Raw genomic sequence first — 14,561 nt, 5'->3', positions numbered from 1 at the left:
GAGTGGTGAATCTGTGGAATTCTCTGCCACAGAAGGTAGTTGAGGCCAGTTCATTGGCTATATTTAAGAGGGAGTTAGATGTGGCCCTTGTGGCTAAAGGGATCAGGGGGTATGGAGAGAAGGCAGGTACAGGATACTGAGTTGGATGATCAGCCATGATCATATTGAATGGCGGTGCAGGCTCGAAGGGCCGAGTGGCCTACTCCTGCACCTATTTTCTATGTTTCTATGATTTTGTACAGCTCTATAAGATCATCCCTCATCCTCCTGCACTCCACAGTGTCGTGTCTCTGAGCTCCTTGAGGCATTGAACCAGGAGTGTTACGTAGACTGCAAGGTTACATCTATAGCCTTGATTCAACTCCAAGACACAGCGTCTAATCAAACCTTTGGCGCTGTTGCCAGGGTAACAATCACAGGGCCATGTAACCAATGCAAAATGTCAACAATGACTGCAAATAACTACCCCCACCTTGCCCCAACCTCCAGGATGATTGGAGGATGGGTGGATGTAGCATGGAAACAAGCCCTTCGGCCCACTGAGTCCACGCCAACCATCGATCGTCATCTTTGCACTCGTTCTATGTTTCATATCATATCATATCATATATATACAGCGCGGAAACAGGCCTTTTCGGCCCACCAAGTCCGCGCCGCCCAGCGATCCCCGCACATTAACACTATCCTACACACACTAAGGACAATTTTTACATTTACCCAGTCAATTAACCTACATACCTGTACGTCTTTGGAGTGTGGGTGGAAACTGAAGATCTCGGAGAAAACCCACGCAGGTCACGGGGAGAACGTACAAACTCCTTACAGTACAGCACCCGTAGTCAGGATCGAACCTGAGTCTCCGGCGCTGCATTCGCTGTAAAGCAGCAACTTTACCGCTGCGCCACCGTGCCGCCCGTTTCCCCTCATTCGCATCAGGGCGGCACGGTGGTGCAGCGGTAGAGTTGCTGCCTTACAGCGCTTGCAGCGCCGGAGACCCGGGTTCGATCCCGACTACGGGCGCCGTCTGTACGGAGTTTGCACGTTCTCCCCGCGACCTGCATGGGTTTTCTCCGAGATCTTCGGTTTCCTCCCACACTCCAAAGACGTGCAGGCTTGTAGGTACAAAGTGCTGGAGTAACTCAGCGGGACAGGCAGAGAAGGAATGGGTGACGTTTCGGGTCGAGAACCCTTCTTCAGACAAGGGTCTCGACCCAAAACGTCACCCATTCCTCCTGTCCCGAGATGCTGCCTGTCCCGCTGAGTTACTCCAGCACTTTGTGTCTACCTTTGGTAAATGTTGAATTGATCGGGGCTGTGTGTTTTATAGTATTAGAGTGCAACGTTTAACCAAGGGACACCCAGCACTTTGAACAATGAGAACCTTTAGCTATCTGCAGAAACAATCGGTGGCATGACATGACAGATGGAACTATAGGAACAATGATGAGCTTATCCCTATGCTACTTGATATGATCTTGATGTACAATGTCCAGTTCATTCCATAAATCATGGTGGATCTTTCATTTTTTGAAGCTTGGGTTTGGTGGACGTCTTTGATAAATGTTTGCAGCGTATCTCTCCAGTAATACCAGTGGGGAAAAAATAGACAAACTGCTGGAGCCAAACTCAGCAGGTCAGGCAGCTGTTGTGGAAGGAAACAAGCAGTCGACCTTTGGAGTCGGGACCCCTCTTCTGGATCTCGATCCGAAAAGCCATCAGTTCACTTCCCTCCACAGGCTTAGTTTTGAGGTACAACGCAGAAACAGGCCCTTCGGCCCACTGAGTCCGCGCCAACCGCCGATGCCCACTCACTAGCGCCAGCCTACTTGCACTGAAGAAGGATCTCGACCCGAAACGTCACCCATTCCTTCTCTCCAGAGATGCTGCCTGTCCCACTGAGTCACTCCAGCATCTTCGGGACAATTTACAGTTTTTGTAACCAAACACTTCAACAGTGAAACTCTAAGGCTGTGGCCCGCGCCACCCCACAACTGCCTGACCTGTTGGGTCCCACCAACAGCTTGTTTTTGTTGAAGATAGACACAAAATGCTGCCTGTCCCGCTGAGTTACTCCAGCGTTTTGTGCCTATCGTCGATTTAACACAGCGTCTGCAGTTCTTTCCTACACATGCACGATTCTGATTCCGACACAGAATTTTGTTGATATAATTCGGAGAGGGGAGGGAGTGGGAATCTAATTTTCCCCAGGATGAATTCAAACACTAGGGGGCACAGGTTGAAGGTGAGAGGAGCAAAGTTGAAAGGAGACCTGCGAGGCAAGTTGTTCGACACTGAGGGTGTTGAGACCCTGGAACGCAATGTCGAGGCTGGTGGTTAAAACAGAAAAGCTAGTGGCATTTAAGAGACTTTGAGTTAGGCACATAGATGCGGAGGGCTATGGGTTATGTGCAGGTAGAGAAGTAATGGTCTTGGCATCAAGTTTAGTATTGACATTGTGGGCCGAAGGGCCTGTTCTTGTGCTATACTGTTCTACGTTTTGTTTAGTTTAGTTTATTGTCGCGTGTACTGAGGTACGGTGAAAAGTGGACACTCCAGGATGCTGCTGACCCTCTGAGAGGCAGATGTATAAATTGTTACATATGGATGGTATTTATTCACAAAATGCTGGAGTAACTCAGCAGGTCAGGCAGCGTCTCAGGACAGAAGGAATGGGTGACGTTTCGGGTCGAGACCCTTCTTCAGACTGATGGAGTCTTATACTAATTGTTACATCTGGCTGACTTTGTTGAAACAGCAGCAGAGGAACACGGTTGCTGCCTCACAGCGCTACAGACCCGGGTTCGATCCCGACTACGGGCGCTGTCTGTGCGGAGTTTGTACGTTCTCCCCGGGACCTGCGTGGGTTTTCTCTGCGTGCTCAGGTTTCCTCCTGCAATAGACAATAGACAATAGACAATAGACAATAGACAATAGACAATAGACAATAGACAATAGGTGCAGGAGTAGGCCATTCAGCCCTTCGAGCCAGCACCGCCATTCAATGCGATCATGGCTGATCACTCTCAATCAGTACCCCGTTCCTGCCTTCTCCCCATACCCCCTCACTCCGCTATCCTTAAGAGCTCTATCCAGCTCTCTCTTGAAAGCATCCAACGAACTGGCCTCCACTGCCTTCTGAGGCAGAGAATTCCACACCTTCACCACTCTCTGATTGAAAAAGTTCTTCCTCATCTTCCGCACTCCAAAAACGTACAGGTTTCTAGACTATTTGGCGTCTGGAAATTGTCCCTATTGCGTGGGGTGTTGCTAGCGGACAGGGTGATCGCTGGTCGGCGCGGACCTGATGGGCCGAAGGGCCTGTTTCCGCACCGTATCCCTCGAGTCTCTAAAGCCTTAAGAATGGTGGGAACTTGAGGAGGGGCGTTTAAGAAATAATTAGACAGGTATAAGATTATTAAGGGGTTGGACACGTTAGAGGCAGGAAACATGTTCCCAATGTTGGGGGAGTCCAGAACAAGGGGCCACAGTTTAAGAATAAGGGGTAGGCCATTTAGAACAAAGATGAGGAAAAACTTTTTCAGTCAGAGAGTTGTGAATCTGTGGAATTCTCTGCCTCAGAAGGCAGTGGAGGCCAATTCTCTGAATGCATTCAAGAGAGAGCTAGATAGAGCTCTTAGGGATAGCAGAGTCAGGGGGTATGGGGAGAAGGCAGGAACGGGGTACTGATTGAGAATGATCAGCCATGATCACATTGAATGGCGGTGCTGGCTCGAGGGTCTGAATGGCCTACTGCACCGATTGTCTAATGTCTACATGGATAGGACAGGTTTGGATGGATATGGGCCAAGCGCTGGCAGGTGGGACTAGTGTAGATGGGGCACGTTGTTCGGCGTGGGCAAGTTGGGCCTGTTTCCACGCTGTATCACTCTATGACTCCAAGGCAGCAGGCCGTGTTTGTGATGGTGCTGGAAGGTCGCGAGGTGGGGGAGAGTGGTGAACGGTGGGGACCATTGGAGATGCCACAGAAGGCAGCGGAGGACAATTCACTGGATGTTTTCAAGGGAGAGTTAGATTTAGCTCTTAGGGCTAACGGGATCAAGGGATACGGGGAGCAAGCAGGAACGGGGTACTGATTGTGGATGATCGGCCATGATCATATTGAATGGCGGTGCTGGGTGGAGGGGCCGAATGGCCTCCTCCTGCACCTATGTTCCAGGTTTCTACGTTTCTATGAGATGTTTAAGAGCAGAGAGTGAGAGACGGGGTGGGCGGGAAGGGAATGGGTGCTGTACCCAGAGGTGGGCACCTAGACCCCAGGGGCACCCAGGGCAGGTTTCTGGGTACCACTTTGCCCCGACCACACGGGGGAAGGAGGGGTGACGCAGCGTTGCTCCCTCAGCAGCACCCTCCCCCAGCAGCACCCTCCCCCAGCAGCACCCTGCCCCAACAGCACCCTCCCCAGCAGCACCCTCCCCCAGCAGCACCCTCCCCAACAGCACCCTCCCCCAGCAGCACCCTCCCCCAGCAGCACCCTCCCCCAGCAGCACCCTCCCCCAGCAGCACCCTCCCCCAGCAGCACCCTCCCCCAGCAGCACCCTCCCCCAGCAGCACCCTCCCCCAGCAGCACCCTCCCCCAGCAGCACCCTCCCCCAGCAGCACCCTCCCCCAGCAGCACCCTCCCCCAGCAGCACCCTCCCCCAGCAGCACCCTCCCCCAGCAGCACCCTCCCCCAGCAGCACCCTCCTCCAGCAGCAACCTCCCTCAGCTCCTGCAGCCGGCTAAATATAACCACGCGTTGTATCCTGGACCCATGCACACCACACACACACACACACACACACACACACACACACACACACACACACACACACACACACACACACACACACACACACACACACACACACACACACACACACACACACACACACCAACACACACACACACACACACACACACACCAACACACATACACAGAAACACACACACACACACACACACACACACACCCCAACATAGGCACGCACGCACACACGTACATGTACATAAACACACGCACACCAACACACACACACACACACACGCACACCAACACACACACGCACACCAACACACACACACACACACGCACACCAACACACACACGCACACCAACACACACACGCACACCAACACACACACACACACGCACACCAACACACACACACACACACGCACACCAACACACACACGCACACCAACACACACACACACACACACACGCACACCAACACACACACGCACACCAACACACACACACACACGCACACCAACACACACACACACACACGCACACCAACACACACACGCACACCAACACACACACGCACACCAACACACACACACACACGTACACCAACACACACACACGCACACCAACACACACACACACGCACGCACACCAACACACACACGCACACGCACACCAACGCACACACACACGCACGCACACCAACACACACACGCACACGCACACCAACACACACGCACACCAACACACACACACACACACACACACACACACACACACGATCAGGAAGAGGCTGTCAGTCGGGCTGTCTCCCGCACACATTCATTCTACTCCACTCCACAGTTTACCAGCCGCCCACAGCCTCTGCAGCCTTGCACAAGATCCCACATAGGAGTGGTATTGTTTCGGAAGCCTGAATGAGGAAGACAATTGACAAGCAGCTAACATAAGCCGCCCTCCCTCCTTCTCCGGAGCAGCCGACGCTCGGTGGCTCCGGATGAGTCTGTGGGCAGTGGATATGCATGTCATGTCCTGAGTCTTTGCTACTACTGCTGATGCTGGTGGTGGTGGTAGTGCCAGCGTTGTGACCGGGTGGAGGGAGAGAGAGAGAGGAGAAACTCAGCAATAATGATAATGATGCCTGAGCCTGACTACAACAAAATGTAACGTACCACAGTGCCTGGAACACAGCTCAAAGGGAAGGAAGCAAAGATGGCTGCCTGTTAGTGTCTGCTTCTGATGGAGACAGAGACTGCTTCAGCCCAGCAGTGTGGCAACAGAGACTGTGTAGTGTAGGTATATTTCACACAGCTTTTATCACATCCAATTTTATGTTTTTAAATGGCTTTGTTGCACTTGTGTGCTGTGTTGTGCCTGCATTTCTTCCAGTTCTATCAACGAGCTGAGAATTGTTCACGAAAGAGCAATTAAAAAAAAAAAAAAAAAGAAATAATAGATGATTTCTCATCCCACCCTCTTTGCAAAAAATGTGCCCCCCTCGGTTTTCCGAACCTTTTGTCCGTTGCGGGTTTGATAGCAACGCTCTCTAACGTTGGGGTCTCGTTGGAGGCTGGCTTCACTGTCGCATTCCTTAATTGATTTTTTTTGTTTTTGTGTTTGTGTTTGATTCTTTATCCCCTGCAGGTGGAAGCAAGGAACAATACAAAAGCCCAAAGACAAAAGCAACCCACGGCTGGAGAGGTAAAGCACTGTGGTTTTTGTCAAAGCTTCACTCTCAAGCGAAGTATTTTCTTTTATCCTTTTAGAGGAAGATAGGTACTCTGGAACCAGTGTGTGTAGATATATATGTATGTATGCATGTGTATATATATATATGTGTGTGTATGGATATGTATGTGTGTATATGTATGGATATGTATGTGTATATACATGTATGGATATGTATATGTATGGATATGTATGTGTATATATGTATGGATATGTATGTGTATATATGTGTGTGTGTATATGTGTGTGTATATATATGTGTATGTGTATATATATATATATGTATATGTATGTGTATATACACGTGTGTGTATGTATGTATGCATGTGTGTGTATATACGTGTGGGTATGTATGTGTGTGTGTGTATATGTGTGTATATGTGTGTGTGTACATGTGTGTATATATATGTATGTGTGTATGTACATATATTTATATGTATAGGTATATATGTATGTATGTGTGTGTGTATATATTTACATGTATATGTGTGTGTATATATTTATATGTATGTGTGTGTGTGTGTGTGTGTGTGTATATACACATACAAATAACACATAACATGTATATAAACAGCAGGGAAGGACGGGAAAAAAAAGATCTTTAATTTCTGATTAACGCTGATAATTGTCATATGATATTCATTTCAATGAATTGCTTGAAACACACGTTCCGTGGGCTGGTGAACCAAAGTCTGGAATGGGTCATTAAAACAAAATGTTGGACGGCAATAATGAAAGAGGGGATCGTACTGTAGCGCAGGGTAATCATGCATAAACAAAGGACCTCCATCACATATGCTGCCATTTGATACTGTCACACATCAGGATGTGTACAAGTCTGCATGAAAATGCCGGCAATCCCCGTGGAAAAGAACTCTGTGCATTTTCGCAGCGGCTTTCCAGATATATGTGGTGGGATGAATTTTGGATTTCCCGACTGAAATCCCGCAAAAGCACGTTGAATTATTATTTCATGTCATTTCAATTTTTTTTAAAAGCCGGTACAGTATCAGCGTAGCACTGCTTGCGTGTGTGTGTGTATGTGTGTGTGTGTGTGTGTGTATGTGTGTATATGTGTGTGTGTGTTTGTGTGTGTATATGTGTGTGTGTGTGTGTGTGTGTGTGTATATGTGTGTGTGTGTGTGTGTGTGTGTGTGTATATGTGTGTGTGTGTGTGTGTGTATGTGTGTGTGTGTGTGTGTGTGTGTGTGTATGTGCGTGTGTGTGTGCGTGTGTGTGTGTGTGTGTATATAAGTATATGTGTGTGTGTGTGTGTGTGTGTGTGTGTGTGTGTGTGTGTGTGTGTGTGTGTGTGTGTGTGTGTGTGTGTGTGTGTGTATGTGTGTGTGTGTGTGTGTGTGTGTGTGTGTGCGTGCGTGCCTTTAAGGTCTACAGAGGTTGTTTTTTTGTTCAGCTTAGACAGGGGGGGGCCAAGGTTTGCTTTAAAAGCCCAGAGAGTTGAATCTCCTTTGCGCCTTGCCCCTGCCAACTGTGTTCTGGTTCAATGTTAACCCAGCAACAGAAAAAAAAACTTTCCCGTGGGCAGCTAACAAAACGTGTTCGGAACTACGAGCTGGAACGTTGAGGCAGTTTCTTGCATTCCCCATTGAAAGCCTTCTGAGATTCCACCCGCGCTGAAAGAGTTAACAGATGCATTTTTTTTCCTCTGGCCAAGATAATTATAACCAGGGCTGTCTGGTGTGAGTGGGGAGGGAGTCTTTCGGTTGATTCAGTTCCCCCTTTCCCCAGTGCAAGTTGCAATCCCTTTGTCTCTCTTCCCCTCCTCGGATCACGACTTCAAAAAAACTTTGCCAGCTGGAGTCTTGCTGCAAGAGTGGACTGCGATTAGCATTAATTAGCCGCATTGTTTGAACAGAGCAGACCCATGTACTCCTGAACTGACGAGCCCTCGTAGTTCGATGAGTCAGCACATTGGTGGTTCCTCATTTTAGCTCGCCAGTGCTTGAGAAATGAACCTTCGTTGCAGTTTCCAAGGCTTTGGTTCTATTTTGACATGAGTCCCATATGGGGGGAGGGTGGGGGTGGGGGTTGGGGAGGGGGGGGGGGGGTGAACGTTTTATTAAATTAATCTTCGGTGCATCAATGGGGTAGAAAAAATACACGCTTAACTCAAAGGTTAAGTCAAAAGCAATATTCGTTTGATGGTCTTGCCTTGAAATCTTTCCACTTTCCCTTGCACGAAGTCAGTGGATAAGTTAATAAATAATGTGGTGAAGTTTTAGGATGACTGTCATTGTGATAAAGTCAACTTGCATCACAATTCTTGTCATGGACTAAGGGCCATATCTACCAACTTAAAAAGTTTATAGACACAAAAAGCCGGAGTAACTCAGCGGGCCAGGCAGCGTCTCTGGAGAGAAGGAATGGGTGACGTTTCGGGTCGAGAACCTTTTTCAGGTCTCAACCCAAAATGTCCCCTATTCCTTTTCTCCAGAGACGCTGCCTGGCCCGCTGAGTTACTCCGGCTTTTTGTCGTCTATCTTTGGCCAAACCGGCACCTGCGGTTCGAACGGCAGCAAAATTCGGTTCGCGAGTCAACGTTTGCACAGTTTAAACGTTGACTCGCGAGTCGGATTTTTGCTGCTCTCCCCAAACCCCCTCCGCAGAATTCCAAAGTGGCCTGGGCGATCTCCAGGTGGCACGGGGGGGAATGGGCAACGCACAGAGCGGGAAGTGGCTCTCTGGGTTTGCGGAGCTGGTAGCGGGGCGGTGTTTAGCTCTGACACTCACGTGGTGCAAGGGGCCCCTTTGGGAAGGTTGGGAGGGATGGCATGCTCGGTCTTTGGCAGGCAGACTTGGCAATTATGCTGACTGCAAGCACATGGCTACAAGGTTTACAAACAGTGTTCCAGCCCACGTCACCCGTGACTCATCCTACTCGGGGAATGTAGTGCAGGATCCGAGCACGAGCCACTTTCTGTTTCTTTCGGTCAGTGGAAGGATCGTAATTCTCCAAGTGGCTCCGGTTTTGTTTTTCCCTTTAAGGGGTGAATCCTCATCGTTTCTCCATTTGAAATCCATTCTTGCTATTATCATATCATATCATATCATATATATACAGCCGGAAACAGGCCTTTTCGGCCCTCCAAGTCCGTGCCGCCCAGCGATCCCCGTACATTAACACCATCCTACACCCACTAGGGACAATTTTTACATTTACCCAGCCAATTAACCTACATACCTGTACGTCTTTGGAGGGCGTGCAGCGTAGGTTTACTAGGTTAATTCCCGGAATGGCGGGACTGTCATATGTCGAAAGACTGGAGCGGCTAGGCTTGTATACACTGGAATTTAGAAGGATGAGAGGAGATCTTATCGAAACGTATAAGATTATTAAGGGGTTGGACACATTAGAGGCAGGAAACATGTTCCCAATGTTGGGGGAGTCCAGAACCAGGGGCCACACAGTTTAAGAATAAGGGGTAGGCCATTTAGAACTGAAATGAAGAAAAAGTTTTTCAGTCAGAGAGTTGTGAATCTGTGGAATTCTCTGCCTCAGAAGGCAGTGGAGGCCAATTCTCTGAATGCATTCAAGAGAGAGCTGGATAGAGCTCTTAAGGATAGCGGAGTCAGGGGGTATGGGGAGAAGGCAGGAACGGGGTACTGATTGAGAATGATCAGCCATGATCACATTGAATGGCGGTGCTGGCTCGAAGGGCCGAATGGCCTCCTCCTGCACCTATTGTCTATTGTCTCTTTATTTGGGAGCATGTGCGCCTGACCCCGACATCTTCTCAACAGGTGTGCTCCACTGCCCGTCTATAAGTAGTCCTATAAGAAAATAACTGCAGATGCTGGTATTATCCTATAAGGACTATCCATTCCTTCTCTCCCGAGATGCTGCCTGACCTGCTGAGTTACTCCAGCATTTTGTGAATAAGTAGTCCTGTTGGGTTGACCAATCCCGCTGTATTCCAACGTGAAGCTTACAATTAAAGGCGCAAAGCTCGGAGTTCGTGTCTTCCCTCCCCCAGACCCAAGTGTGGTCCGTTTCCATCCTCGATTCTGATCTGATACAGTCGAAGAATGCCCAAGTTGGCCACGGTTTGTTTCGTAACGCGTGAACTGGAGGGCGTAGTTTTAGACTGAGAGGGGCAAGGTTTAAAGGAGACGATCGAGGCCAGTTTTCTTTTTTAAACACGTTGCGGTGGCTTCCTGGAACGCACTGCCAGAGGTTTGTGCTGGAGGCAGGTATAAGACGGTGGCGCTTGAGAGGCTTTTGGAAAGGCACGTGGATATGCAGGGGAGAACGGAGGGATATGGATCACGAGCAGGCCGAGGAGATTAGTGTAACATGGCATCATGTTTGGCACAGACCGAGTGGGCGGAAGGTTCGTGTTCCAGTGCTGTAGGTTCTATGTCCTACGATTGTTCTGTGACAGGCAGAGAGAGGAAGAATGGAAAGAATTTAATAAAGTGTAAAACCTAGATGAGTCAAAAGATAACCTACCACCTATCGTCATGGGAGACCTTCGGACTGTCTTTAATCGGACTTCACTAGGCTTTATCTTGTACTAAGCGTTATTCCCTTTCTCCTGTATCTGTACACTTTGGTCGGCTTGATAGTAATCATGCCTAGTCTTTTGGCCGACTGGATAGCTTGCCACAAAAAAAGCTTTTCACTCTATGTTGGTACATGTGACAATAAACAACGAAACTAAAACTTAAATCTGAGTTGTACATTAGGAAGATAAATGACCCACTCACTTATTTGTTCTGGAACCTTATTTAATTTCAAATACTGGAAAGTTAATGCAGTATAATATCATTCTGATCATTATTACATCCACAATAGACAATAGGTGCAGGAGGAGACCATTCGGCCCTTCGAGCCAGCACCGCCATTCAATGTGATCACGGCTGATCATTCTCAATCAGTACCCCGTTCCTGCCTTCTCCCCATACCCACTGACTCCGCTATCCTTAAGAGCTCTATCTAGCTCTCTCTTGAATGCATTCAGAGAATTGGCCTCCACTGCCTTCTGAGGCAGAGAATTCCACAGATTCACAACTCTCTGACTGAAAAGGTTTTTCCTCATCTCAGTTCTAAATGGCCTACCCCTTATTCTTAAACTGTGGCACAATATAATATCCCTTCCCCCCCTCCCCCCCCCCCCCCAAAAAAAATCTTACACATTATGACTGGTTTAGTTTAATTTAGTGATACAGCGCGGAATAGGCTCTTTGGCCACCGAGTTCGCGCCGACCAGCAATTCCCGCATACTAACACTATCGTACACCAGGGACATTTACATATTTACACCAAGCCAATTAACCTACAAACCTGTACGTCTTTGGAGTGTGGGAGGAAACCGAAGATCTCGGAGAAAACGCACGCAGGTCACGGGGAGAACGTACAAACTCCGTACAGACAGCGCCCGTAGTCAGGATCGAACCCGGGTCTCTGGCGCTGTAAGGCAGCAACTCTACCGCTGCGCCACCGTGCCACCCCATATTTAATATCAAGTACTGAAAAGTTAATATAATATCATTTTGATGATTATTGGATCCGCACGATAATATCTCTTTTCCCCCTACCACCAAGTCCTACCCATTAAGACTAATTTTTGGTGATTTTATTTTCAGCAGCATGTTGTGGTACAAAGTCTTTCTGTCAGAAGCCGAGTTATTTTTGCTTATTAATATTATTACCTTGTATTCTGCTGTAGTTTGGACACTATACCGAGAGTTGGACATACATTGAGCACATCGAAGGATGAAAGATTACATAGTGATCACACATGAAAAAGGTGATTCTTCGCTGAGTTACCCCTGCACTTTGTGTCTATGTTTGGAGTGATCCCATGAGCACTGTTAGAGTCTGAAGAAGGGTCTCGACCCGAAACGTCACCCATTCCTTCTCTCCAGAGATGCTGCCTGTCCCGCTGAGATACTCCAACTCTTTGTGTCCATCTTTGGTGTGAACCAGCATCTGCAGTTCCTTCCTACACTGTTAGAACTTAGGTCTCATTACATTAATCACAGACTTTAATAACGCCAAATGTAACTTAAATGTCAATGGTCAAATGTTTAAATCAGAAACTCGGGGTCCAGATTCAAAACACATTGTTTATCCATGCCAGATGGAATTTTTGGTGCATTTGAATCTCTCTACCCCTCTCACTAACACTCAATGATACCTGAGTATGAGTTGAGTATAGGAGCAAAGAGGTCCTTCTGCAGTTGTACAGGGCCCTAGTGAGACTGCACCTGGAGTACTGTGTGCAGTTTTGGTCTCCAAATTTGAGGAAAGACATTCTTGCTATTGAGGGCGTGCAGCGAAGGTTCACTAGGTTAATTCCCGGAATGGCGGGACTGTCATATGTTGAAAGACTGGAGCAACTAGGCTTGTCTACACTGGAATTTAGAAGGATGAGAAGGGATCCTATCAAAACATATAAGATTCTTAAGGGGTTGGACACGTTAGAGGCAGGAAACATGTTCCCAATGTTGGGGGAGTCCAGAACCAGGGACCACAGTTTAAGAATAAGGGGTAGGCCATTTAGAATGGAAATGAGGAAAAACGTTTTCACTCAGAGAGATGTAAATCTGTGGAATTCTCTGCCTCAGAAGGCAGTGGAGGCCAATTCTCTGGAGGCTTTCAAGAGAGAGTTAGATAGAGCTCTTAAGGATAGCGGAGTCAGGGGGTATGGGGAGAAGGCAGGAACGGGGTACTGATTGAGAATGATCAGCTATGATCACATTGAATGGCGGTGCTGGCTCGAAGGGCCGAATGGCCTCCTCCTGCACCTATTGCCTATTGTCAGGCATAGCAAGACAAGCCATGCTCGGACCACAGTGCCAGTGGGACTTGTCGTCAGGTGTCACTGAGAAAACAACACCAGGGGTTCTTTTTAGATCTTTAGACTTTAGAAACACAGCGTGGAAACAGGCCCTTCTGCCCACCGAGTCCGTGCCGACCAGCGATCACCCTGTACTAGCACTATCCTACACACACCAATTAACCTACAAACCTGCACGTCTTTAGAGTGTGGGAGGAAACCGGAGAAAACCCATGCGGTCACGGAGAGAACGTACAAACTCCGCACAGACAGCACCTGTAGTCACCCGTTGTGTCACGGTGCCGCCCGAGTCATGCTGCATGGAAAGAGGCCCTTCGGCCCAACCTACCCAATGCCGACCCATCTACACTAGCCCCACCTGCCCGCGTTTGGCCCGCATCCCACAAAACCTGTCCTGTCCATGTACCTGTCCAAGTGCCTTTTAAATGTCGTTGTAGTATCTGCCTCACCAACCTCCTCCGGCAGCTTGTTGCATCTGCCCACCATGCTCCAGTGTGGAAAAGCTGCCCCTCGGGTTCCCATTAAATCGTTCCCCTCTCACCTTGAATTCAAGTCCTCTGGTGTGCTTGATTCACCTACTCTGAGTGAAAGACTGTGCGCATTCACCCTATCAATTCCCCTCATGATTTTATACACCGACATAAGAACACCTGTCAGCCGCCTGTACTCCAACGAATTAAGTTTCGTCTAGTCTAGTCTAGTGTAGAGATACAGCACGGAAACAGGCCCACCGAGTCCGCACCGACCAGCGATCCCCGCACATTATTAACACTATTCTGCACACACTAAGGACAATTTACATTTATACCAACCCTATTTACTTACGACCCTGTACGTCTTTGGAGTGTGACTGGAAACCAATGATTTCGGAGAAAATCCATGGGGAGAACATACAAACTCCAAACAGACACTACCAGGATCAAACTCAGAATTCTCTGCCTCAGAAGGCAGTGGAGGCTAATTCTCTGGATGCTTTCAAGAGAGAGTTAGATAGAGCTCTTAATGAGAGCTCTTAATGTATGGGGAGAGGGGCAGGAACAGAGTACTGAATGATCAGCCATGATCACATTGAATGGCGGTGCTGGATCGAAGGGCCGAATGGCCTCCTCCCGCACCTATTGCCTATTGTCAGGCATAGCAAGACAAGCCATGCACGGACCACAGTGCCAGTGGGACTTGTCGTCAGGTGTCACTGAGAAAACTACACCAGGGATTCTTCTTAGATCTTTAGACTTTCGAAACACAGCGTGGAAACAGGC

At 48.5% G+C, this 14,561-nt stretch overlaps 1 protein-coding gene across 2 annotated transcripts in view; it reads left to right on the top strand.

Moving 5' to 3' along the window:
- Positions 1-5,695: 5,695 nt before the first annotated feature.
- The window catches only part of LOC144610462 (methylcytosine dioxygenase tet3-B-like), a 182,543-nt gene continuing 173,677 nt past the window's right edge, over positions 5,696-14,561 (top strand). Inside the window, exons 1-2 of one of the 2 annotated variants that reach the window (XM_078429189.1) lie at positions 5,696-6,046; positions 6,395-6,451. The gene's annotated coding sequence lies outside the window, so the exon portion shown is untranslated. The remainder of the gene's footprint in view (positions 6,047-6,394; positions 6,452-14,561) is intronic. The other variant, XM_078429190.1, reaches the window with a different exon arrangement.

Source organism: Rhinoraja longicauda, chromosome 36, assembly GCF_053455715.1.
Source record: "Rhinoraja longicauda isolate Sanriku21f chromosome 36, sRhiLon1.1, whole genome shotgun sequence".
NCBI lineage: Eukaryota > Metazoa > Chordata > Chondrichthyes > Rajiformes > Arhynchobatidae > Rhinoraja > Rhinoraja longicauda.
Note: the sequence above shows the minus strand (reverse complement) of the source record. Positions and strands in the feature narration are given on the sequence as shown.